The sequence below is a fragment of the Myodes glareolus genome, chromosome 10, assembly GCF_982192425.1.
Source record: "Myodes glareolus chromosome 10, mMyoGla1.1, whole genome shotgun sequence".
Taxonomy (NCBI): domain Eukaryota; kingdom Metazoa; phylum Chordata; class Mammalia; order Rodentia; family Cricetidae; genus Myodes; species Myodes glareolus.
Window position 1 is genome coordinate 30,006,327 of NC_142035.1, and position 23,466 is coordinate 30,029,792.

Below are 23,466 nucleotides of genomic sequence, written 5' to 3' on the forward strand. Positions count from 1 at the left end.
TTTTTGATAAATGAGGCTGGCCTAAGCAGCTGTGGAGCCTGTCCAGGAAAAAGAACACATCTGGTCCACACACAGAGTTGGGCCCGACTTAAGAATCTGAAAGCCTGCCAACACGGGCTTGCTCTCCTTCCCCGCTGTCCGTGCTCTTCCCTAGGCCAGGATCTGAGCAGCCTGTTTGCAGAGCAGCTGTGTCTTGCAATGAGTGAATTCCCAGCTGTGTCTTGAGTATACCGTCACCTGAACCACATCTGCTTCCTCCAGTCTCTTGACCTTGGCGGTCCCATCTGAGATTTAGTGGACCAGGGTGTGCCTCATTTAGGGACAGGGCTGTGTGAACACTATGGGGGGACACGGAAGAAGCACGGTCAATAGAACCAGGTAGCATTTTGTAAAAATCCATGCTCTGCGTTCTCTATTGCCAAGGAATAGAATGTAGACACCTGGGAATGTGGCTTCTGTAGACATTACATGTAAGTGTTCCCTGTGATGTCATTGTTTGCCTGAGAAGGTTGTAATAATTGCTGTTGACTAAGTCTCAGGTGTGCCTTTTCCCATCTCTGCTATCAGCAACCTGAAATGGTGGGACAGGTTACACCTGCCTACAAAGCCTCTGTGTGGTCAAAATGGGACATCTATATTAGTATTTGCAAAGTACAAGAAACCAATTTTGGTTAATTTAAGCCAAAGCAGCTTTATGGGAAGTACCAGCAGCAACCATTAGGAAGGTGATTCCTGGGATCTGGGAGTATTAACCGGACAGAACTGCATAAAGAGATGTGTGCTGGGTGTGCTGGTTAATTAGTGTTTGTTTATTGTTGTCAGCTTGATGCTTGATGTAAGTTAGGATCCAAGCTCAACTGAGGAAATGCCCCTCACAAGCACCTGTAACTACGGGTCCAGAAGATCTGATGCTCTTTTCTGGGTACCAGGCATGCAAGTCTTGCATAGACACACATGCAGGCAAAATACTCACACACATAAGGTGAATTAAAGCAAAATAGAATTAAAAAAAAATATATTGTCTTATAGTCAAGTTGTGGGGGTTAACATGGGAGGACCTGGCCCATTGTGGATGATGTTCCTCCTGGGCAGGTGGTCCTGAGCTGTATAAAAGAGCAAACTGAGCCAGCCGTGGAGAGCATTCCATTACACTGAACCGAATGAGCAGAGTGGACATCCCTGTCCCATTCTCACTTCAGGAGGTAGACTTAGTTTTTTCCCCATGAGTATCATGTTAGCTATGTGTTTGCTGTATGTAGCCTGCATTAGGTGGAGGTATTTTCCTTGTATTCTGAGTTCCTCGTGTCTCTTATCATGAGGGGTGTTGAACTTTGATGTCAAATATTTTATCGTGCCACATATTTATGGCCAGGAACCATCTTTCTCTTAATGGTGACATTGCTCATGGCCCTTCCTGTGGATCATGAGGGCCTGTGTGACTATGATAAATGTCCTGCTGACAACTCCCGGGGACATTCTTACTTCGCTGTTTCTTAGAAATTTCTGTTAATTAATGTATGTGAAGTGCCTGGAGCTTAGTTTGGACTCTCTCATCTTAAAAAATTTAAAGACTTTTTTATTTTGTAAACAAGTGTTTTTTTCTGCCTTTATGTGTATGTACATTGCTTACATGCCTGGTACCTAGAGACCAGAAGAGGTTGTCAGTCCCCTGGAACTGGAGTTATGGAAAGCTGTAAGTCAGCGGTTCTCAGATTTCCTAATGCCATGACACTTTTATACAGTTCCTCGTGTTGTGGTGACCCCAACCATAAAATTATTTTCATTGCTACTTCATAATTAATTTTGCTACTGTTATGAATCACAATGTAAATAGTTTTAGAAACAGAGTTTTACCAATGGGGTCTTGACCCACATGTTAAGAACCACTATTGTAAACTGTCATGTGCATTCTGGGAATAGAACCTTGGTCCTCTGCAAGAGCAGTAAGTTTTCTTAGCTGCTAAACCATCTCTTTAGTCCCTACTTTAATTTTTTTAAATGTAATTCTCCTTTTTTATTAAATTTATTTATTTATTATGTATACAATGTTCTGTCTGCATGTATGCCTGCCCACTAGAAGAGGGCATCAGATCTCATAGATTGTTGTAAGTCAACATGTGATTGCTGGGAATTGAACTCAGGACCTCTGGAAGAGCAGCCAGTGCTCTTAACCTCTGAATCATCTCTCCAGCCCCCCTACTTTAATTTTTTAAGAAGCCATTTCTTTTGTGTGTTGGGGGGGCAGGAAGAGGAATGCGTATGCCATGGAGTGTGTGTAGAAGTCTGGATAACTTTAGGGAGTTAATTCCCTCCTTTCATGATATGGATTCTGGGTATGAACCAGGTTGTCAGTCTTGGTGACTGGTGCCCTTACTTCCTGATCCATCTTGCCAGTACCAGTTCTTTTATTTTTTTTATTTTGTTTTTGTCTTTATTTGTGTACGGTTGGTATATATGTGTTCAAACATGTTCATAAGCATGTGTAGGTCAGAGGTCATCAGGTGTCTGCTACCTTATTTTTAGAGACAGGGTCTCTTCGTTGGACCTAGAGCTCCTGTCTTAACCTAGACTGACTGCCTAGCAAGTCCCAGGGATCCTACTTTGGCCTCCCTGGTGATAGGATTGCAGGTGCACCCTACTGTGCCTTACCTTTTCATATAGGTGCTGGGGCTCTGAACTTGGGTCTTCATGCTTACAGGCAAACACTTTACTGGCCGAGCCATTTCCCCAGACCGTTAGTTCGCATTTAAAAAAATTAAATTTACATATATTTATTATTTAGTGTGTGTCATGAAGGTGCATCCACACACATGTGCATCTGTGTCATGGTATTTATGTGGACGGAGAGGACAACTTTCAGCGGTCAGTTCTCTCTTACCATGTGGGTCCTTGGGATCAGACTCAGGTTGTTGGGCTTGGGGCCAGGTGACTTTACCTGTTGAACCCTCTCACTTGCCCTAGAATGTATTCTTTAGGAACAGATTTAGGGGCTTGAGAGAATGGTCCTGTGGTTCAGAGTATTTACTGCTTTTCTAGAGCACCAGAGTTCCCACATTGGGGCAGTACAAATTGCCTGTAACCCCAGCTATGGGGATCCAATCCCCAAAGGCACCTGCACTCGTGTGCACATACTCTCACACAGATACACTCAGATATGCATAGTTAAAAATAATAAAAATGAATCTTTAAAAATAATTTAGATCGCGGAGCTGGGCAGGTAGTCTTTGACAGTTGGGAGACAGAGTCATTGTATCTCTACGAATTTGAAGTCAGCCTGGGCTATGTACAGAGGGCCAGCCCAGCCTATGGCTATGGAGTGACACCTGTCTGAGAAAAAAATAAAGCAAGATTCACAGAAAGAATCCAGCGCAAGGCGTTGGTTGGGAATGGGTAGGAGAATAGATAAGTGGGGAGGGTAGGAGCACTCAGGCAGCTGCCACTGTAAAATCACACTACGGAACTCAGCATAGACCAGCATAGGCCCCCTCTGAGCACAGACTTCAGAGTTCTCACTGGACATGCTGCAGGAGGGAGGGGGTGGGGCCTGAGGAAGGGAATTGGGGCGAGAAGTGAAGTCACACACCTCTCTTGAGTCTGGAGACTGCATGGGAAGTTCTTACTTTACTGGTACTTTTGGACTGCCTAGCAAGAGCTATACAGAAGCTGTCAGAGGTCCCTCCAGAAGCTCACTAGGTACTGAGAAATTAGCCGAGTTCTCTGATGTGGTAAGCCCCAGACTGCAATGCATAGTGTTCACTGTGGCAGGGATTGTAAATCTCGCAAGTGGCCCTGGATGACCCAGCACATTTTGTGCGCTTCATAGACACCTTGGTGACATTGAAGAGGACCTTCCAAGAGGTTGTTGCTATGAGACACCCAACTATGTGGATCAGCTACCAGTTTGTGTGGGAGGGACTGGGTGCCACATGAAGCGAAGGGTACACTGAACTGAGGATAGAGAGAAAAAGTGAGATATGGTATGACCTCTGCCATCAGTGAGCCAGTCTTGGGCTGAGGGCATGACACCTGTGAACTGAGGGGACAGTTCTGTGACCTTGTTTATTTTGACACTAGCCATTAAACCCATGACCTGTGCATGTAAGTACATGCCCTATCATGTAGCTATACCTCCAACCATCTTTGTACTTTTAAAATTATGGTGTGCGTGTGTGTGTGTGTGTGTGTGTGTGTGTGTGTGTGTGGCTTGTCAGTGCACATGTGAAGATCAGAGGACAGCTTTGAGTATCAGTTTTCTTCTCGCAGGTGCCGGGGATTAAACTCAGGTGGTCAGGGCTGATGGCAAGTGTCTTTTCTTGCAGGGCCATCTCAACCAGCTCCCTTTGTAGTTTTTATTCTGACACTGGGCCTTCTAAATGGCTCAAGCTGGATTCAGGGTCTCATTGAATCAGGGCTACTCTGGTTGGCCTTGGAATTTGATTATCTTGCCTCAGCCAAGTAGCAGGAATCGCAGGCCCGTTACCCGATTAGCCAGTGACCTTGTGAGATGACCTGAAGGCCCTTTCCTGAGTGTGCAAATAACATCCCAGTGCGGTATCACTTGAAAAGAACAAGTGCCAATGAGACGGTTGAGGCATTGGAAGCCGTGCACACTGCAGATTGTAAAATGGTCACCGTGGGATGTGGCATGACGGTTGTTGCTTCTCCTGCCCCAAATTAAGCTGATTTACCATATGACCCAGCAAGTCTACTTCTTGATATGTACTCTAAGAATTGAAAACAGGTGCTCAAGCAAACATTTGTATATGAATATTTATAATAGCCTGAAGCAGGAAACATCTCAAATGTCCATCTGTGGATGAACGAACAAGCGAAATGTGGTTTGACTGTATGATGGAATTTAATTCAGCCATGAAAAATGAATGAGGTATTGCTATACACTACAGTGTCGATGAACCTTGAAATCACACTATGTGAAGGAAGCCAGACACAAAAGGTCACCTAGAATATGTTTCCGCTTACGTGAAATATCCAGATTAGGTAAATCCGTAGTAACAGAATGCAAACTGGCATTTTCTAGGGATTGTGGGCAGGGAGGAGTTGGGAAGAAGCAGCCCAAGAGAAACATCATTTCATTGTGCAGCTGTGGGAACACTTCAAAACTAGACAGAAGCTGAGTAAGATTGAGTGCACTAGGTGTCATCAAATTATTCACTTTAAAACGATCATTTAATGCTGTGTAACTTTTATGTCAAGTTTGGTTTGTTTGTTTTGTTTTGTTTTGAGACAGGTTTCTCTGTGTAACAGTCTTAGCTGTCCTGGAGCTCACGACGTAGACCAGGCTGGCCTTGAACTCACAGAGATCCGCCTCCCTCTGCTTCTTTATCACCAGTATTAAACAGAGGGAAAGGAAGAAAACTCTTCTTTCAGGACTCAGTTCAAAAGCCAGGTGTTCTCTGCTGCCTCCTTTTGGAATATCAGCTAGCAGTAACCTCTGAGAATTTGTTTTCCTATCCTGTGCCATTTGTCTGCACCTCTGATTCTGTGAGCAAAGTGCCACAGTCTGGGGAATGTTCCTCTCTCTCTGTGAGGCCCACACTGCATCAGCCTCTCAAGGCCACTCATGCCTCACAGTTCCTACTAGAACTGGAGCAAGACCCTCATTGGTTTTTGGGATCATTAGAAGAAATCCACGCAGAGGAAGCAGAAAGAAAAGGGGACTTGGAGCCAGGTAGACATGCAAGGTCAAGTGTAAACTGTCTAATCCCTGAGCACTCAGCTTCCCAATCTGCACAGTTGGTGCTCTCTGCCTCATGCTGACACATGGATAGATGAGTTGATGCCCAGGTGGTAGGTACTGCTCTGGGTGTGGCTAGGTAGGTTCCCTTAACCACAAACTCTGTCTCTGCCTTCCTTTTCTTTTCTAATTGGTGTATTGGCTCGTCTGTGCTGAATCTATAACCTTTCAAAGGGGTTTTCCTGGGGCAGAGAGCTCACCCACATTGAGTCATGGCTAGCTCTCCTAGTCAGGGTATCCTGATGGCCCCAGTAGCTATGGGACTTCCTGCTGCATGATCTGCCCTCTCATTGGCTAGAAGCTGAGGTCCTTTGTGGAAGTGGAACTTGCTAGGCATCCCACTCTTAGTCAGCCGACGTCTGGCTAACAAGACGTGGTTATCTGGGTGGAGTGGGAGGCATGGCTGGTTCTTTCATCATTCATCCTCCCTGCCTGGTGTGTACTGCCCACCTGGAAACCACGTCTGGTACAAAGTTCCAAGTTGGTATATTAGGCTAGTATCCAGTTGGCAGTTGGCATGGCTGTGATGGCTCATGAGGTAAAGGCACCTGTTGCCTAGCCTGATGATCAGGGTTCAATCCCTGGAACCTGTATGGCAGAGAGAGAGAATTCATGTGCTGACCCTGTCCTGCCGCAGTCCCTGAACCCCACCAGATGTACTATTTATAGTAATGTGATTATGTCATGGCTGTTGCTAGGGACTCTGTGTGTGTGTGTGTGCGTGTGTGTGTGCGTGTGTGTGCGTGCGTGTGTGCATGTGTGCGTGCGTGTGTGTGTGTGTGTGTGTGTGTGTGTGTAACTCCATTCTAGGGGCTGAGACAGGAGAATCCCTCGCCAGTTTGGCTGAATTGATGAGCTCCAGACTCAGTGAGAGATCCTACCTCATATAAGGTGAAAAGGGTAGATGAGTCTGTTCTAAGCTGGAGTTACAGGTGTATATGTTAGGATATGTGTACATACAAACACAAAAAATAGAAATAAAAATAAGATGAAGAGCCATTAATGAAAATATCCACTATTGATGTATGCCTTCCACACACATGAACATATGTGCATACATACCCACACGTGTACACACATACATAAACATATGTTCCACATGTGAACACACATGAATAAGCTTCAGAATTCAAAGAGGGCATGTGATATTTGGAAGCTGGACCCTTAGCTTCAGAGTGTCTAAAGCAGTAGCAATTTGCATTTCTAACCAGTTCCCAGAGATACTGCTGTTTTCATGGATCACACAGTGGGAACACTGCTCTGACTATAGTACAAAAACACTCATTGTGTGGAAATGCTACAAGCTCACTCAATAAAACAACTTTACACTGTCCGACTGTTGATTCAGGCTCAAAGGTTGAGCCTTCACTTCCTGGTTTTGAAGCTGCCTGCTTTTGACCTGCTCGTGGATTCTGAGTTAACATTCAAAGTACCTGCCACATGAGGGTGCTCTTGCCTTGCAAACGGTGCTGCTGCGTTGCGTTCATTTTATCCCTTAGAAGGCATTTATTTCTCCCCTAGCTCAAACATTTGACAAACCACAAAATTCCAAGGCTGTCTCTCATCTGGAAAGGTGGTGGTGCCCAGGGGCTTTGTTGTCGTTGTTTCATTCCTTAGAGGGGCGCTTTAGACACTCCAGGTTTGTGTCACTCCTGTCCAAAGCACAGGAACTTACGTTGTTTCTGTCTCCGACGTGCTTGCTCAGAATGCTTCTTGATTAGCAGTTTAGGTGCATGGCTAACACTTGGGACTTTGTATCAGGCTTGGTTCCAGGTGGGCAGTACACAGAAGGGATGGCGAGAGGATCTTTTTGGCCAGATGCCGCTGACCGAGGATGAGTTGCCCAAGGAGGTTCCACCTCTACAGAGGAACCTAGCTAGATTCTAGCCATGAAAAAGCCGTGATTAAAGAACATTCTAGGTTTCCCTGCCTACATCCAGATGTGGAGGGTAGGTGTTCAGGGATACCCTAACAAGGTGAGCTGGCCATGCCTCAGTTAATAAAACTGGCTAAGATTTTCTTCTCAGTTTTCTCTATAATAGTCACTGATGAATGACTAGAGTTGATAAGTCAAACTATTGAATATAAAGTTGTTTAGAATTTAGAGGTTGATAATAGAAAAAATAGAAAAGGTTGTGGTGATTGTGTGGATGTGTTAGCTGCAGTGGTGTAGCATTGCTCTGAATACCTGACAGAAAACATAAACGGTAGAGGGACTTGTTTCAGCTGATTGCTTCAGAGGGTGCTTGGGCAGGGTTTCACATGGGGAGGATGTGACCCAGGAAGTTCTTCATTGCACTCAGGAAGCAGAGACAGGCAGATATAAGCTAGTACAAGATACTCCCAACAACACACCCCTGGTGACCTACTTCCTGCAGCTACAACCCACATCCTAAAATTTCTAGGACCTCCCCAAATAATGCTGCCAGCTGGAGCCAACTCCTACACACATGGGCCTTTTGGGGGACATTTCCTCTATTAGTTAATTGCTGCAGGAGCACATTCTGCTCCTTCAGCCAATAGCCTATAAGGTACCAGCCCACTGGGGCGTGGTCTCTTATACTTTAAAAAGCAGTGGGAACATGTGCCCCTCTCTTGCTTCTGGCTCCCGTTCTGGCTACTAGACTCTCTGTTACTTGCTTGCAACGAGAGGACTGTTGTTTAGGATGGTGATCTGTAAGTTTTTCCCCTTAAATAAATGACCCTTTTTTATTATCCATTCTTCTGAACTGGTGTGGGATTGTTTTGCGGTTTCAGTTAATTGTCTCTGTGACAGAATGTCTGACAAAAAGTTACCTAAAGAAGGAAAGGTATGTTCACCTCACAGTTTGAGGGGATACTGTGGTAAGCTGGGGAAGGTGTGGCACCCTGATTATCTTGAAACTCTGGTGGTAGGAACATGTGTAGCACTATTAATAAAAACCAGAAGACAGATATTGGGGTTCGTCCTGAAGGTCAGAAAAGCAAAACAGCCAGTCACTGGGTCTTACCTCTACCTCAGTCCAAAATGACTCCAGGAATCTCTGAATGAGACCAAGATTGACAGCTGTTTCCTCCTGCCTTATATTCCTCTCTAGTTCTGAGATTAAAAACATGTATCATTACTGCCTGTTTTTTTATGGCAACTAGCGTGGCTACTGGGATTAAAGGTGTATATTACCATTGCCTGATCTGTAAGGCTGATCAGTGTGGCTGGTTTGCTCTATGAACTTCAGACAAGTTTTATTTATTAAATCTATTTTGTCAGCAGAATTCCAGGCTAATTTTTAGAAGCTAACAAAGTAAATTATGAGTACTATCAGGCCCATCTGCATTTATAGTTTGAAGACTATCAGCATTGCCTCTGTCGTCAATACTGACCAAAGTTATCTTCTGAGGAAAATGAATGTGCAGTGTTCACATGACTACAATTTACTCTTTCCTCTTATAGGTCAGGCAGCATGTGGGGCTCCCACTCTCCTCTGCCCACTGCCCTTGCCTCCTGAAGGTGCTGTCAGGTTCACAGCACTAGGTGTTCTCTTTCCCTGCACTCCTTTCATCCTCCCTAACTTTAGTGTGCTTCCCATTTTACTATCTTTCTTGGATAGAATTTCATTTTTCTTGGCATTTCTGATTTTTAAAAAAAAAAAATCTGGTTGCTGGCTTGGAGAGATGGCTCAGCAGTTAAGAACACTGGCTGTTCTTCCAGAGGTCCTGAGTTCACTTCCCAGCAACCACATGGAGGCTCACAACCATCAGTAATGAGATCTGACTCCCTCTTCTGGCGTATAGGCAAACATGCAAACTATATACAAAATAAATAAATCTGTTTTAAAAATCTTGTAGCTGTTTACCATTGGCAAGATGATGATGTGCCTTAACCCTACCCTGCAGTGGACCAACCTCCCCAGAACACCAATCACTGCTTAGAAAGCAGCCTTTGTTTCTTAGTCACTGTGAATTGTGGCACCTGTTCTGTCTACCTGGATTTCTTTACCTACTGGTTTGCTTTAAAATTTTTTATTTTATAGTAAATATAATTATTTTTATATTTTTTTCTGAAAGGAAGAGCAAGAATCGATCTCTCTCTCTCTCTCTCTCTCTCTCTCTCTCTCTCTCTCTGTGTGTGTGTGTGTGTGTGTGTGTGTGTGTGTGTGTGTGTGTGTAAGAGTCTGAGTACATGCACACCCTGGCACACGTGTGAAGATAAGAGACAGCTTTTGAGAGTTGGTCCTTGTTATAGAAGATGATCAACAATATTAGTTTTCAGTGAATGATTCTAGGAAAAAAGCACCATGAGCACCTTCCCAGTTTCCCCTGCAGCATCAGGGAGCATCTTAAGTCAGTTTCATTGCTATTTGCTCATCCAGGTCAACGTCAAAGCTATCTCTGCTAATACAGCCTTACAGGATGACAAACTCCACAATGCCTGAGATGCCTCAACGGGAAAAAGTTTTAATTCCAAGTCAAAGATTGCATTTCAATGCCAGTATCCAGTGGATGTAATCATGAACTAAATCCCATTGCTATTGTAGTTCCGTCATACAGTAAATGATAAAATACTTTCTCTGCTTCACTACTTTATGGGGTGTGAGTTGTTAGTTTTGTACTAACCAACCTCAGTTGTTTTTATATGTTCAGGGCAGGTACCAAATGGGAGAAAGGACGAAGAAAGAAAAAGGACAAAAACCTGTCTCCATAGATTAAATTTGCCTTAAACTGGGACAGCATGGGAAAAAGTTCTACTCTTGGATGAAAGTTTTGATAAGTGTCCATTCAAAGAACTACAAACCACAATTCTATTTGCTGAACTTAGGAAGAGATTCTCATTTATTTTTCTACATTAGTTATTCTTCCTCTTTATAAATAGCCTTTTTTTTTTTTTTTTTTTTGGCTTTTCGAGACAGGTTTTCTCAGTATAACAGTCCTGGCTGTCCTGGAACTCGCTTTATAGACCAGGCTGGCCTCAAACTCACTGAGATCCACCTACCTCTGCCTCCCAAGTGCTGGGATTAAAGACATGCACCACCACCACCTGGCATAAACAACCAATTTATATGGTAGTTTTATTACCTGAATGTTAGTTTCCAGCCAAGAAAACAAAAAGCATTTGAGTTTTTTCTTTTTTTTTATTTTTTAAGATTTTGTTATTTATTATGTATGCAGTGTTATGCCTATATGTCTGCCTGCACAGTAGAAGAGGGCACCGGATCTCATTACAGATGGTTGTGAGCTACCACATGGTTGCTGGGAATTGAACTCAGGACCTCTGGAAGAGCAGCCTGTGCTCTTAGCCTCTGAGTCATCTCTCTAGCCCCAATTTTTTCCTCTTTATAAGAGATTTATTATAAAACATTAATTCCATAGGCAAGTAATTTTCTTACTGTTACAAACTGTAACATAAATATCTGATATGCAGGATATCTGCTATGTAACTCTATAGGGGTCGTGACCCACAGATTGAGAACCATTGCAGATGCTTCCTTGACTATTCCCTCAGCTTTCAGGTGCATCTTTCAATGTTTTCGTTGTCCTTGAGATTATGTGCCATTTTGCTTAATGATTGTTGTTTTACTCACAAATGATCCTCATATGCTGTGCTGACTCCCAGGGCTTCAGGTCATTCCTGTCTGTGATGCTGATGTTTCCTATAGAGCTCTACAGAGCACATTCCTTTCATTAATAAAGACATTCTGTATAAAGCCAACTTTTCAAGCTAATGGGATCCTGTTTAATAACCAGGGAATCTTTAGTTTTTAAAAAGTCATCCTGGGGGCTTGAGGGGACAATACTGAAAGAGCTGACTGGAAAGAGGGTCATTTCAGAGTCAGGTTAAAACCTGGTGCAAGAGAAACTCCAGGAATCTACAAGGATGACAGTAGCTAGGACTACTAGCCATTGGGGATATGTAGCCTGAACTGGCCACCTCCTGTGACCAGGCAAGACTACCAGTAGAGGGACTGGGACACCAACCCAACCACATAATCTTTGACCTACAATCTGTCCTGCTTATGTGATGTACCGGGAAAAGGGTGACACAGAGATTGTGGAAATGGCCAACCAATGATTGGTTCAGCCAGAGACCCATGCCACACAAGTGAGTCTACCGGACACTGACTGGAGTGCTAAGGCCCAGAGTCTGGATGGTCCAGAGATGTAGATTAGGACCAAACATGACTGGAGAAAAAAATGGCTATGTAGTGATGCCTCATGATATTCTGCTATACACATAGATTGGTGCCTAGCCCAATAGTCATCAGAGAGGCTTCATCCAGCAACTGTTAGAAACAGATGCAAAGACTCACAGTCAAATATTAGGCCACGCTCAGGGAATCCTGCTGAAGAGAGGGAGAAAGAATTGTAGGAGGCAGAGGGGTCAAGGACATCACAAGAAAACCCACAGAATCCACTAAACTTGGCCTATAGGAACTCACAGACACGGGACCAACAACCAGGGAGCCTTCATGGGACTGATCTAAGCCCTCTACATATATCTGACAATTGTGTAGCTTGGTCTTCTTGTGGGACTTCTAACAGTGGGAGCCAGGGGCTACCTCTGACTCTCGTTGACTTTTGGGATCTATTCCTCAAACTGGGTGTCTTCGCCCAGCCTTATACAAGGCGAGGTGCTTAGTCTTACTACAACTTGATATGCCATGTTTTGTTGATATCCATGGGAGGCCTGCTCTTTTCTGAATAGAAACAGAAGAGGAGTGGATGACAGGGGTTGGGGGACAGAGAGGAGGTGGTGGGGAGGGGCTGGGAGGAGAGAAGGGAGGGGAAACTGTGATGGGGTGTAAAATAAGTAAATAAATAAAAGTCAAGAAGAAAAAAGAGTTGTTGTTCCTTGATTCTGTGTGCAAGCTTCCAGGTGATTCTCTGCTGCCTCCCGTATCACTATAAGAGTACTGAGATGTGGAGAAAACTATGAGACATGGAAGCTGACTGCAGGTGGTGGTGAGAGAAGTGGGGTGTGTGTGTGTGTGTGTGTGTGTGTGTGTGTGTGTGTGTGTGTGTGTATTTCCTACTTGGATAATTCTGCACATTATAATTCAGCGAGATGATGGGGACCACATATGAGGGTGCTGACCAGGAAAGAGATGGATGCAATTTGGGAATATTAGCCTGGGTGTGGGAACATAACAGATATTCAGTGGAAAATCATTTGCTGTTCAGGCTGGAGCACAGATGACATTGATTAAAGGTATGTCTCTGAGGATCTGGATGCAGATGAAAGATCACGTCACTCCAGTGCTACCCTGATGGTTGTGTTCAGCCACCAGAAGCACAGGTCCCCGCTGTTAGGTGCCAGGATATTAACTTTTTGTCGCTGTGACAAAAGTCTCAGAGGGGCAATTGAAAGGACAGATTTGTTCTGACACGTGGTTTCCACCCCTGCTTGGATGGCACCATTGCATTGGTCCTGAGGTGAGGCAGACTACACTACAGCAGGAATATGTGGGACAGCAAAGTTGATCACCTCCTGGAAACCAGGAAGCAAGGGAGGGGACTGAGAAGATACATTTCTAGAGATCCATTTCTTCCATTAAGCCCCATTTCCTCCTCTCATCATATCCCAATAATACTTTCTTATTATGACTTCATCAAGGGATTAATCCATGCTCAGGCCAGAGTCTAAGCCATGCTGTGCCCCAGAAAGATGAAAAGCTTGCACATTATTCAAAGACACCCCCAGAAAGTAGAATTTAAAAATGTACAGAACTATACTGAAAAGCAAAAATCGTTGGAAGCCTGAGCGAGGCCACGTGGTTTGAATGAGGTTTGTTCTCTATAGGCTTGGGTATCTGAATACTTGGTCCCCAGTTTGTGGCACTGTTTGAGAGATTGTAGAACCTTTAAGAGGTGCCGCTTTCTGGAGGAAGTATGTCACGGGGGATGGGCTTTGAGAGCTTATAGCCTCAACCTTCTCCCAGTTCACTCTCTGCTTTACCACTGATGTGATCTCAGCTTCCTGTCCCTGCCACCTGCTTCCATGCCTCCCCTGCCATTGTAGACTCTCACTCTGGAACCATAAGCTAAAATCAACTCTTTGTTCCAGAAGTAGCTTTTGGGCATTCCATTTTACCACAGCAACAGAAAAATAGCTAATGCAGGCACTTCGGCCTTTAACACATGAGTCACAGGGAATATTTCATATCCAAACCATAGCAATCTGGCCTAGGGCATCTCATCATAAATAGTATTAGCTATGACATTCATTTTATATTATATACTTTCCTGAGGGTTTCTTTGGTTTATAGCTGCTAAAAATCTTTCTCTATAGGTTCTTCTATCTGAGGAATATTAGAATTTATTATGCTTCCACTAGGAGGGGAAAATGGAAATGACGAGTTACATGAAAAATCAGAGCTATTTTCAGGACTAAATTGGGTACAGGGAGCTTGCAAAGACGTAATGAATCAACTTATGCAGGCACCAGGGATGCTTAAATGATTTAAGTACCTGGAAGTGCGAATCATGCGATTGATTCATAGAGACAAATCCCCGTAGGGAATCAGAGGGATGTTCTGAAAGATTAAAGATGGAGAACTTAGTCACAGGCCAAGAAAAGGGAACTGCTAGGATGTTTTCCTATTCAGATTCCCAGCACACCAAGAACGAAGGCCTGCAGCTCCTTGAGAGAAGGGATGAGGCACTGAACTGGTCACTATAGTAACTAAGTGGTCAGCCTGGGCTTGGCACTCAGGAAGACCCTGATGGAGCCACCCAAGTTTTCCTGGCTGGTGAGAGACTCTTTGGTCTCTCTAGGGAGTTCCACAGTCCTTGATAAGCAAGTATCTTTGAAGCTCCTTGCCCTGGCAGATCTCGATGTAGGATTATCAGTCTCAGTTCTCATTAAGCAACAAAGAAAGTATGCATTCAAAGGCAATTTGGTCACATCTGAGACACCCCAATTGCACCCCCTCCCAGGAATGGTTGGTGACCATAGCAAGCCATCTCCTAGGTGGAGGCCGGAGAAAGAATGCATGGCTGGTGCTAATGTTATTTAACCAGAGATTGACAGAAAACAAAAGAGGACGCCGGTTCCCTGCAGGGGAGGACAAATGAGATGGGAAACTGAATTATTCATTTTTATTTACCTCTCTGGAACAAGCTGAAAAAGCTTATTTAGCAGAGGAATGAAAACTAGAGAAACAGGACCCAGCTGGCTCTGGAGAGAGGAGAGAGGCAAAGGCAAATGACATCTGGGTTCTGAATTATTTATGCGTCTTTATTCATCTGTTGGTTGTTTTTCCTTCACTGTAGCTCCAGAGCTATGATTCATGGTAGAAGGATTTGCAAAAACTTAACAAAAAATATAAAGTAAAAGTTCAGGGTTACAAACAACATTTATTCAAGAAGTGATGTTTTTACCATAGTAAATAGTAATTAGCTTTAATGAAACTCCTCAAAGATGAGCTTACATGATGATAGGGTTGATGCTCTTCTTATTGACAACCAAATTCAGGCCACATTTGAAGAGGACCTTGCTTGCAAGTGGGAGTTGCAGGTGAAGGGTGGGGTGGCATAGATTTGGGGTTACAGAGACAGCCCAATGTCTATGAAGTAATTTTTTCCCCTTTTTAAAAAAAAAAACTTAGGAAGGAGCAGGCTGTATGATGGGCTGTCTTTCTTGTCCCCCAGAGTTGATTCACCAGGGATAAGGATCCCAGCCCTTTGGGTTGCATACCTACTCCCTGGTCACCAGAAACAAGCTTTCATATTGCACACCTAATTGGGTCCAAAGCAAGAAAGGATGTGGCTGGACAGGAGTGGATGGGTGGTTAAAGAAGGTGTTATTGATATCATGGGAGAAATGATTCTTTCTTCCTGAGTCTAGTGGGCTTTTGGTTTCTTGAATTTTTTTGTTTGTTTTTTGAAAATTTTAAAGAAAAGACGAAGAAAAGAAAAAAAGCATTAAAAAGAGAGGAAGAAAATGATTGTTTAAGTAATTCTGTATTTTTTAGGGGGGCTTGAGATGTGTGCAAATCCCAACAAATTACTCAAAGAAGATGAGATTTAAAGCCTGGTGTTCTTATAGGGAGATAAAGTGTTTTTGAGATTTATAGTGAGAAGTCATGGTTGATTCATCCCAGATCCCAGTGCGAAAGCTTTTAATGAAGCTCTTGGGAGGGAAAAATTAGCTGATGCTTTCAGTCCCTGGGGAAGGATGTGGCCTCTTAGATGTGACTCTGGGGAGTATCCCACAAACAGAATACTTGAGGCTGGTCATACCTGCTATAATTATCTTCTGATAGTCACGTCTCACATATCAACTTTGTCCTCCTCATCCTTCTTTCCACCTCTTATAGAATTTTCTGCCGGGCGGTGGTGGCGCACGCCTTTAACCCCAACACTTGGGAGTCAGAGGCAGGCGGATCTCTGTGAGTTTGAGGCCAGCCTTGTCTACAAGAGCTAGTTCCAGGACAGGCACCAAAGCTTGAGAAACCCTGTCTCCAACTCTCTCCGCCCCCGCCCCCACAAGAAAGAATTTTCCAATGAGTCTTGCTTAAGAAAAACTACCAAAGAAAACCCATGCAAATAAATTCCCCAGTTCTAGGAGAAGCTATTCTTTCTAGAGTTCAAGTATTGTTATAGTCTGCCTCCTTGGAAAACAGCAATAACTTTGTATGTGGAAAGGTGCATAAACATTTTCGGTCAAAGCCAGGTCTGTCTGTGAGTTTTAAAATCCTGTTTGTTTCAAGGGCCTGTGTGGGCTGGATAGGTGCTGTGCTCCAATTTCTATTACTGGATACTTCACCAACCTAGTGTGCTCACTGTGTGTTGACTGGTCATAACAAACACTATCAACATAGCATCTAAATCAAAGTGCAATTCATTCTACACCAGAGGCCATGTCGCTAAGCTCCTGTGGGTTACAATGAGGCTTGGAGCCATGGAAACAAGACCCCTGCTCATTGCTCTCCTTCCCTCTGCCTTGTTCTGTCTCCTTTTCTCTTTGTTGAGAGCAATCCCAGATGGTACTTCCAGATACCCATATCCCCATCTCTGGCTCTGGTTCTAAGAGAGCTAGCTTGACCCTCCTTTATCTCCTGTATGCCTTCGCTCCTTCTTTTCTGCTTCTTTTTCTTTAAATATTTAAATATGTATTTATTATTGTTATTGTTATTTTATTAGGTTTTTCGAGACAGGGTTTCTTTGTGTTGCCTTGGCTGTCCTGGAACTACTTCTGTAGACCAGGCTGGCCTCAGACTCACAGAGTTCCACCTGTCTCCTTCTCCTTCACGCTGGGGTTAAAGGTATGTGCCACCACTGCCCTGCTGTTTATTTATTTCTACTTTCTGGATATGATTGCTTTACCTGTGTATATATAAGTGTACTGTGTGCATGCCTGGTGCCCATGAGCACCAGCTCCCCTGTAACTGGAGTTTCGGATATGTAGAAAGGAGCTGCGGGCAGGCCTGCTTTTCATCCTGCCCAGCTCCCGCACGGCTAGCTTAGTCCCAGAAATAACAACACACAAATTGTATTCATTTAAGCACTGCCTGGCCCATTATCTCTAGAGAGTTAGCTACTGACTAACTCTCATATCTTGATATTAACCCATTTCTAATAATCTGTAGCACCACGAGGTGGTGGCTTACCGGAAAAGATTCAGCACGTCTAACCTGGTGGCTGGCTCCATGGCGTCTGCCTCACAGCCCTCTTCCCAGCATTCTGTTCTGTTTTCTCCGCCTACCTAATTTTCTGTCCTATCAATGGGCCAAGGCAGTCTCTTTATTGACCAATGAAAATAACACAATAGACAGATAACCCTCCTCCATCACGGATAATTACAAACTGCTGTAAAAATTACAAATTGGTGCCATGACCCAAACCCTGCTCTTAACCAGAGTTACCACTCCAGCCCCCATCTCTTTTCCTCTTCTTAAAAAGCTTGCTTACTTTTATTCACGTGTGCGCATGTGTGTATGTGTTTGCACATTTGTGTGTGGGTGCCTGCTTTGATATAGAAGAAGGTGTAGGACCCCTTGGAGCTGGAATTACAGGCAGTTGTGAGCCACCCAACACAAGTTCTGAGAACCAAACTTCAGTGGTCTGAAAAAGAAGCCCTGAAATATATAACTTTAGCATTTCAGTCCCACCCTCTCTCGGTTCCACACTCCTTTCTCCTTGTTACTTCACACAACCTGAGTTTTCTCATCTTTAAGATCCTCTTTAGTACATATTACACATGATGCTAGACTATGCTGCCTAAGACGTAGCTTCAGGAGTATACCCTTGGTCTTAATATTCACAGCAATTCCCAAGCTTAAAGTGTCATGAGGCTTAATTTGTCAGCTTGAGAGGATTTTACCGTACCTCGGAGACAAACCTCTGGGAGTGTCTCTGAGGAAGTTTGTAGACTGGGTTGGTTGGATAGGCACCATTTCATAGTTAGTGCCCAGACGAATAAACAGGGAAAGGGGACTGAACATCACCATTCATCTCTCTGCTTCCTGACTGGATACATGTGACCACCTGCCTCACTCCTGCAGCCATGTCTTTCCTACCTTAATGATATGCACCCTCTAACCATGAGCCAAAAGAATCCCCTTTCTCTTAAGCTGCTTATGTTAGGTTTTAGTCACAACTTTAAGAAAAATAATTAACACAAAATGTACAACCAAAAAAAAAAAAATGCCATTCTCTGTCATTTAGCCCCAGTCACTTTGAGAATCTGCATGTTAATGTTTCCATTATGTGCATATTCATCCCCCTTTCTGAACTGTCTTTGAGCTCTGTGACCCTTTCATCTTTGTGGAACACAGTTTGGCCAAGGCTCTGAGTATGCTAAACTCTCTCTCATAAACACTTAATAAAAAGAAAAAAAAAAAAGAAATGAAGTAGCTAGATTCAGTGAGAAGGCAGCGAGTGGTCACCCTGAATTTCATCATCATTGGTATTGTAGGGGTCCCCAGAGAAAACATATTTTTGTATATGTATAAAATATACATATGTATAAAAATATACATATTTTATATTAGCATAAAATTATATAAATATAAACAAGATATACCCTATATGTTATACATAAAGTATAAATATAAATAAGTATAAGTATATATAAAAATCATACATCTAGATATGTCTAGGAGCAGATCTATAATATATAATTTATTTTCTTTTTCTTTCTTTTTTGACATTTTTATGTCTTTTTTGAGACAGGCTCTCTCTACATAGTCTTGGCTGTCCTGGAACTCACTCTGTAGACCAGGCTGGCCACGAACTCACAAAGAACCATCTGCCTCTGCCTCCCGAATGCTGGGATTAAAGTGATGCACCACTATGCTTAGTGACTTAGTCAAGCTGACATATAAAGTGACATTCACATTTGGTCATATTTGATTGTATTCTTGAACTTTGTGTATTTGTATACATTCATGCCAAAGCAGACAGAGTTCCAGAGATGGTGTTTAATGGAGAAATTCACCCAATTTCGTCCATTGGTTTTGGCAACAAAGAATTATTCGAAAGAATAGCATCTCACTTTTTTTTTAAAGATAAACTTATTATTGGCATAAATTTCAGCTTCTAAGGACCTTATTTTTTAAATTTCATTTTCATGTCTGTGTGGTGTACATGTGTATATGCATGTTTTAATATGTGTGTGTGGGCACAGGTTTGTGTAGGTGTACATGTATATGTGTTTGCATGCATGTGGAGGCCCAAGATGGATGTCAGGAATCATCCTCAGTCATTTCTCCACTTCATTCCTTAAAACAAGCTCTCCCAATCAAACCCAGATGTGGCTGGTCTGGGGATCTTTTGTCATTTCCTTCTGAAGCTAGGATTATACTTGGGCTGCTACACCCACCTGACGTTTTGTGGATCTTGAGGTTCTGAACTTCAGTCCTCGTGCTTTTGAGTCTTAAGACCTTCAAACACTTCGCCATCAAGGCATCTCCTGAAATGCAGTGATAGGGCAGCAGAGAGGAGATGACCGTCTAACCAAAGACAACTGCCCCTCTTCAGTTCACCTCACTAAAAACAACAGCATCAAACTTTGTTAGGTCTTGCTGTTGACTTGAACAGCAGATAGCTCCATAAAGAACTGAGAAAGTACTGATGAGAACTGAGTGGGGACGTATTGGCAAACATGGGGAAAGGTGGTGTTCTCAAGGCATGGTGTGGGAATGGGAAATACCTAATAGGATCAAGACTCATTTGCTCACCGGGTCTCTGAAAGCAGCTTGGTTTGGGGGCAGAGATGGGCCAGAGGACTTGGAAACTCACAGGATATGGACTGAGGGACTTATAGAACCTGGTAGGAGGCATCCTGTTCATGTGTGTGTGAAGAACATGGTCCAGAAATCCAGATATCAGGCCTTTGTACTGTGTTGGTATATGGGCCCACAGGAATGATGCTACCAGAACTGAACAAGAATATGGTGTTTGGACCTTTTGGGTTTGGAGCAGGAGCAATGGCTGGTAGCTAGCCACAAGGACGTGTGCAACTAGGATAGTCTGTGGACTTGATGCATTGAGGCCTAACAAAACATTCTCCCAGAGCTCCAGTATTAGGCACATAGCTCCACAAGTTAAGGATCTCCTGTCTCTTTGAGACCACCTTTTCCTTGAGATCTCTGAGGCTGGGTCATGATAGTGGTGAGAGACAGATACACGCCCCTCAGCTGCTTCTTATTCAGCATAAGTGATGCTAAGAAGAGGTCTGGTTCCCTTTGTTCTTGTCAATATTTCTAAATGCATCTGCATGTTGCTTAGGAACAAACCCTGCAATTTGGAAATCAGATCAGGCATGTTTTATTTTAAAGAACTTGTGTCAAACGACCGCAAACGTATCATTATTCATTTTTATCAGGATTCATGATTGACAGCAGCTCCCAAACAGCAGATTCTTTTAGCTTGTAAAGCAAATCCTTGTTCTAAACCATTGCTGGAGTCTGCTTGCATTGTCTGACTGTTGATGACTGTCATTTCCCGACCTCTTTACAATAGCATATGGGGTGGAATTTGTGATGCTAGCTACCGTAGATAGGAAACCAGGGGTGAGCAGCCTCAGTTACCAAAGGAGCAGGACTGCGGGGGAGGGCTAAAGAACAGCAAGGGACCAGTTGGTGATGATAACAGAGCTGGCATGGGCACACCCTGAGGCCTGTAGCTTTTTGTATCCCCTTCTCCATCTCTTGAACTCATCCATTTTCCTGTGCCTGGTACCAGCCTGAGATGCCCCTCAGCTCTCTCACCTTCAGATCCATAAGAGGATGAACTTAAGTTGTTTTATGTCAGAGGCTTTTGGTAACCTGTTCCGAGTCCCAGGAAATCAATACAAACTTGGAAGTTTCTGCACCCCTTCTGTGTCACCCCCATACCTAAACCCTCAACAAGCCCATTCATTGCACTTCAAGAATGTTCTCAGGATTTGGTTGGTTCCTGTTATTCCTCAGCTCTACGGCAATAAACCCCCATATCTCTTCCATAGCCTGGTAGCTTCTGAGGTAGAAATGACACACGATCACGTGATCTCTCCATATCCGTCTTCCTGTTTCACTTTAGCAAAGATTCTCTTGAGCCTTTTGAAGTGGGAGGGTACGTGGTGGCACAGAATAAAGACCTGCCTTTGCTAGCCTCTCTTAGAGTTCTGGCCAGTAGCTTGCAGGAATGAGATGTGCTAGCTGGAGCTGAAACACTGTGTGCAACCCCTGAGGCACAGTGGAGGATGGCACAAGAGCAAGCTGGGAAGACATCCGGAGCCACCAGGCTCTACTTGCTTATCTCTGCACTTGGTTTACTAAAATCTTCCTTTGAGGCAATTCAGGCTACCTGCAGGCAATTCTAACTGACACGCACCTCGAAGATATTTTTTGTCCTGCCTCTGCTAAACCCACCTGAACTACTTATTCTCAATGTACTAACCTGGGTGGTTTTTAAAATTCTGATTATTCAGGATTTTTCTTCTGAAGAAATACCCAATTCTCCTCGTTCCTCATGGTAAATCACTTTTTCAAGGATTCCCAGAGAATGTCTGGAGATAGCTTTGGGGCTGGGGAGAGCTGTAGCACTGAATGATGAGAGGCAGAAGTGTTACCAGAACCTGCAATGCGCAGACCAGGTTTCAGCTGGGAAGGCCAGGGAGTGGGGTGGGGGGAACTGGGGGAGGAGTTGGGGGGAGTCCTTCCGACTTGAACTGCCAATGGTCCTGAGATCCTGGCTTAAATACATCCCATGATATCATTGTGTTTAAGTCCCATTGCCTTCTGCTGGTGTTGAGTGCTTGACTCTGGCTCTCTTCTGCTTCAGAGGTGTGTGCGGTTTGCACCCTTCTGTAACCCTAGCACTTATGAGGTAGAAGCAGGCAGATCAGTTCAAGGCGATCCGCAGCAATGTAATGAGTTTGAAGCATGCTCGGCTCACTTGAGACCCCGTTGCAAAGAAATAAAAGCAGAACTGGAGATATAGCTCAGTTGGTAGAGCACTGGTCTGGTCTGGCATGCTTGAAGCTCTGGGCTCAGTCTCCAGCACCAAATAAACTAGGCATGGTGGAGAGCACAGAAGGGTCACAAGTTCAAGATCATCTTTTGCTACATAGCCAGCCTGGGATACATGAAATCTGTTTCAAAGAAGACAAAAAGAAAATGAGTAACAACAAGAAGAACTAGGTAAACAGACTCCCATTGCTTTTAGGATCCTTAACTATTTACAGGTGTTTCTGTCAGTCGATCAGTAACTGAGAAGCGCCCTCTTAACTCCCCATGTGTGGCGTGTGTTGCCTACTGATATCTTTTTGTTTTTCTTCCGTCTAAGACTCCCCATACATCCCAGGGTAGTTTTGAACTCACAATGCTCCTTCCTGAGACTAGAGGCATCCGCCCCACACTCCATTAATTTCCATTCTTTTTTCCTTCTCCTGTCAGTTCCCACCCCCCTTTCTGGCCTTTGTCACCGGATTGCCACAGTCTTAGCATGCACTGAGACTTCGGCTAAAGGATGAATGAATAAGCGAACAAATGAAATGTGTGCAGGAAGTAGCTCAGCAGTTAGCTTCTGGCAGTCAACACTGTCCTCGGTGGCTTTTCCACGTCACCTTGTTTCATTAGGTCCCAATTCTCCTATTTATGGGGAAAACCAAACACACAATGAATCTCAGGTCTCATCTTTCCTTCTGGCTGGACTCTGCTTAAGACACATAACCAAAGCCATACAGTTATTTGAATATTGTGTCTACTCTGGCTCTGATGAGCAAGAATGCAGTTTCAATGAGAGCAAAGAGGTATGAAACTCAAACCGGCAGGGATGAGATGCGAAAGAGGCTGTGACGTTCACTGCAGCATAGCCAGTCCTTCCTAGGATTTCTTTGCAGGGTCATCTTCTGCACCCCAGGAGTAAAACAGAATCCAGTCTCGTTGTGCTCTTTGTAGAATTCGGTCACTGGATCTGTGTTCGTGTACGTACCTGTGGCAGCCAGAGGTCAGCCTTCAGGGGCATTTGTCAGGAAACAGCTACCTTTTTACATTTTTTAAAAAGAGGGTGTTACTGTGTATCTCTGGATGGCTTGAAACTCACTATGTCGATCAGTCAGCTGTGAGTGCAATGTTAAGTTAGGGGCATCACCCCAGGCCCTGGCAGTCATCCTTGGGCGCCAATGGAGCAGAGCGGAAGCTCCATCTCAGGCCCCCTCCCTCTGGAAGTTGCCTTGGGCCAGACTCCACCTCCGGACTCCAACTCCCAGCCTGCCAAGTGCTGACCCCTCCCCAAGGAGGGTCAAGACC

The 23,466-nt window shown here is 44.0% G+C and overlaps 1 long non-coding RNA gene across 1 annotated transcript in view; it reads left to right on the forward strand.

Moving 5' to 3' along the window:
* Nucleotides 1-23,466, forward strand: part of LOC146892695 (uncharacterized) — a 36,596-nt gene that overhangs the window by 2,418 nt on the left and 10,712 nt on the right. The gene's annotated exons all lie outside the window — the stretch shown is intronic.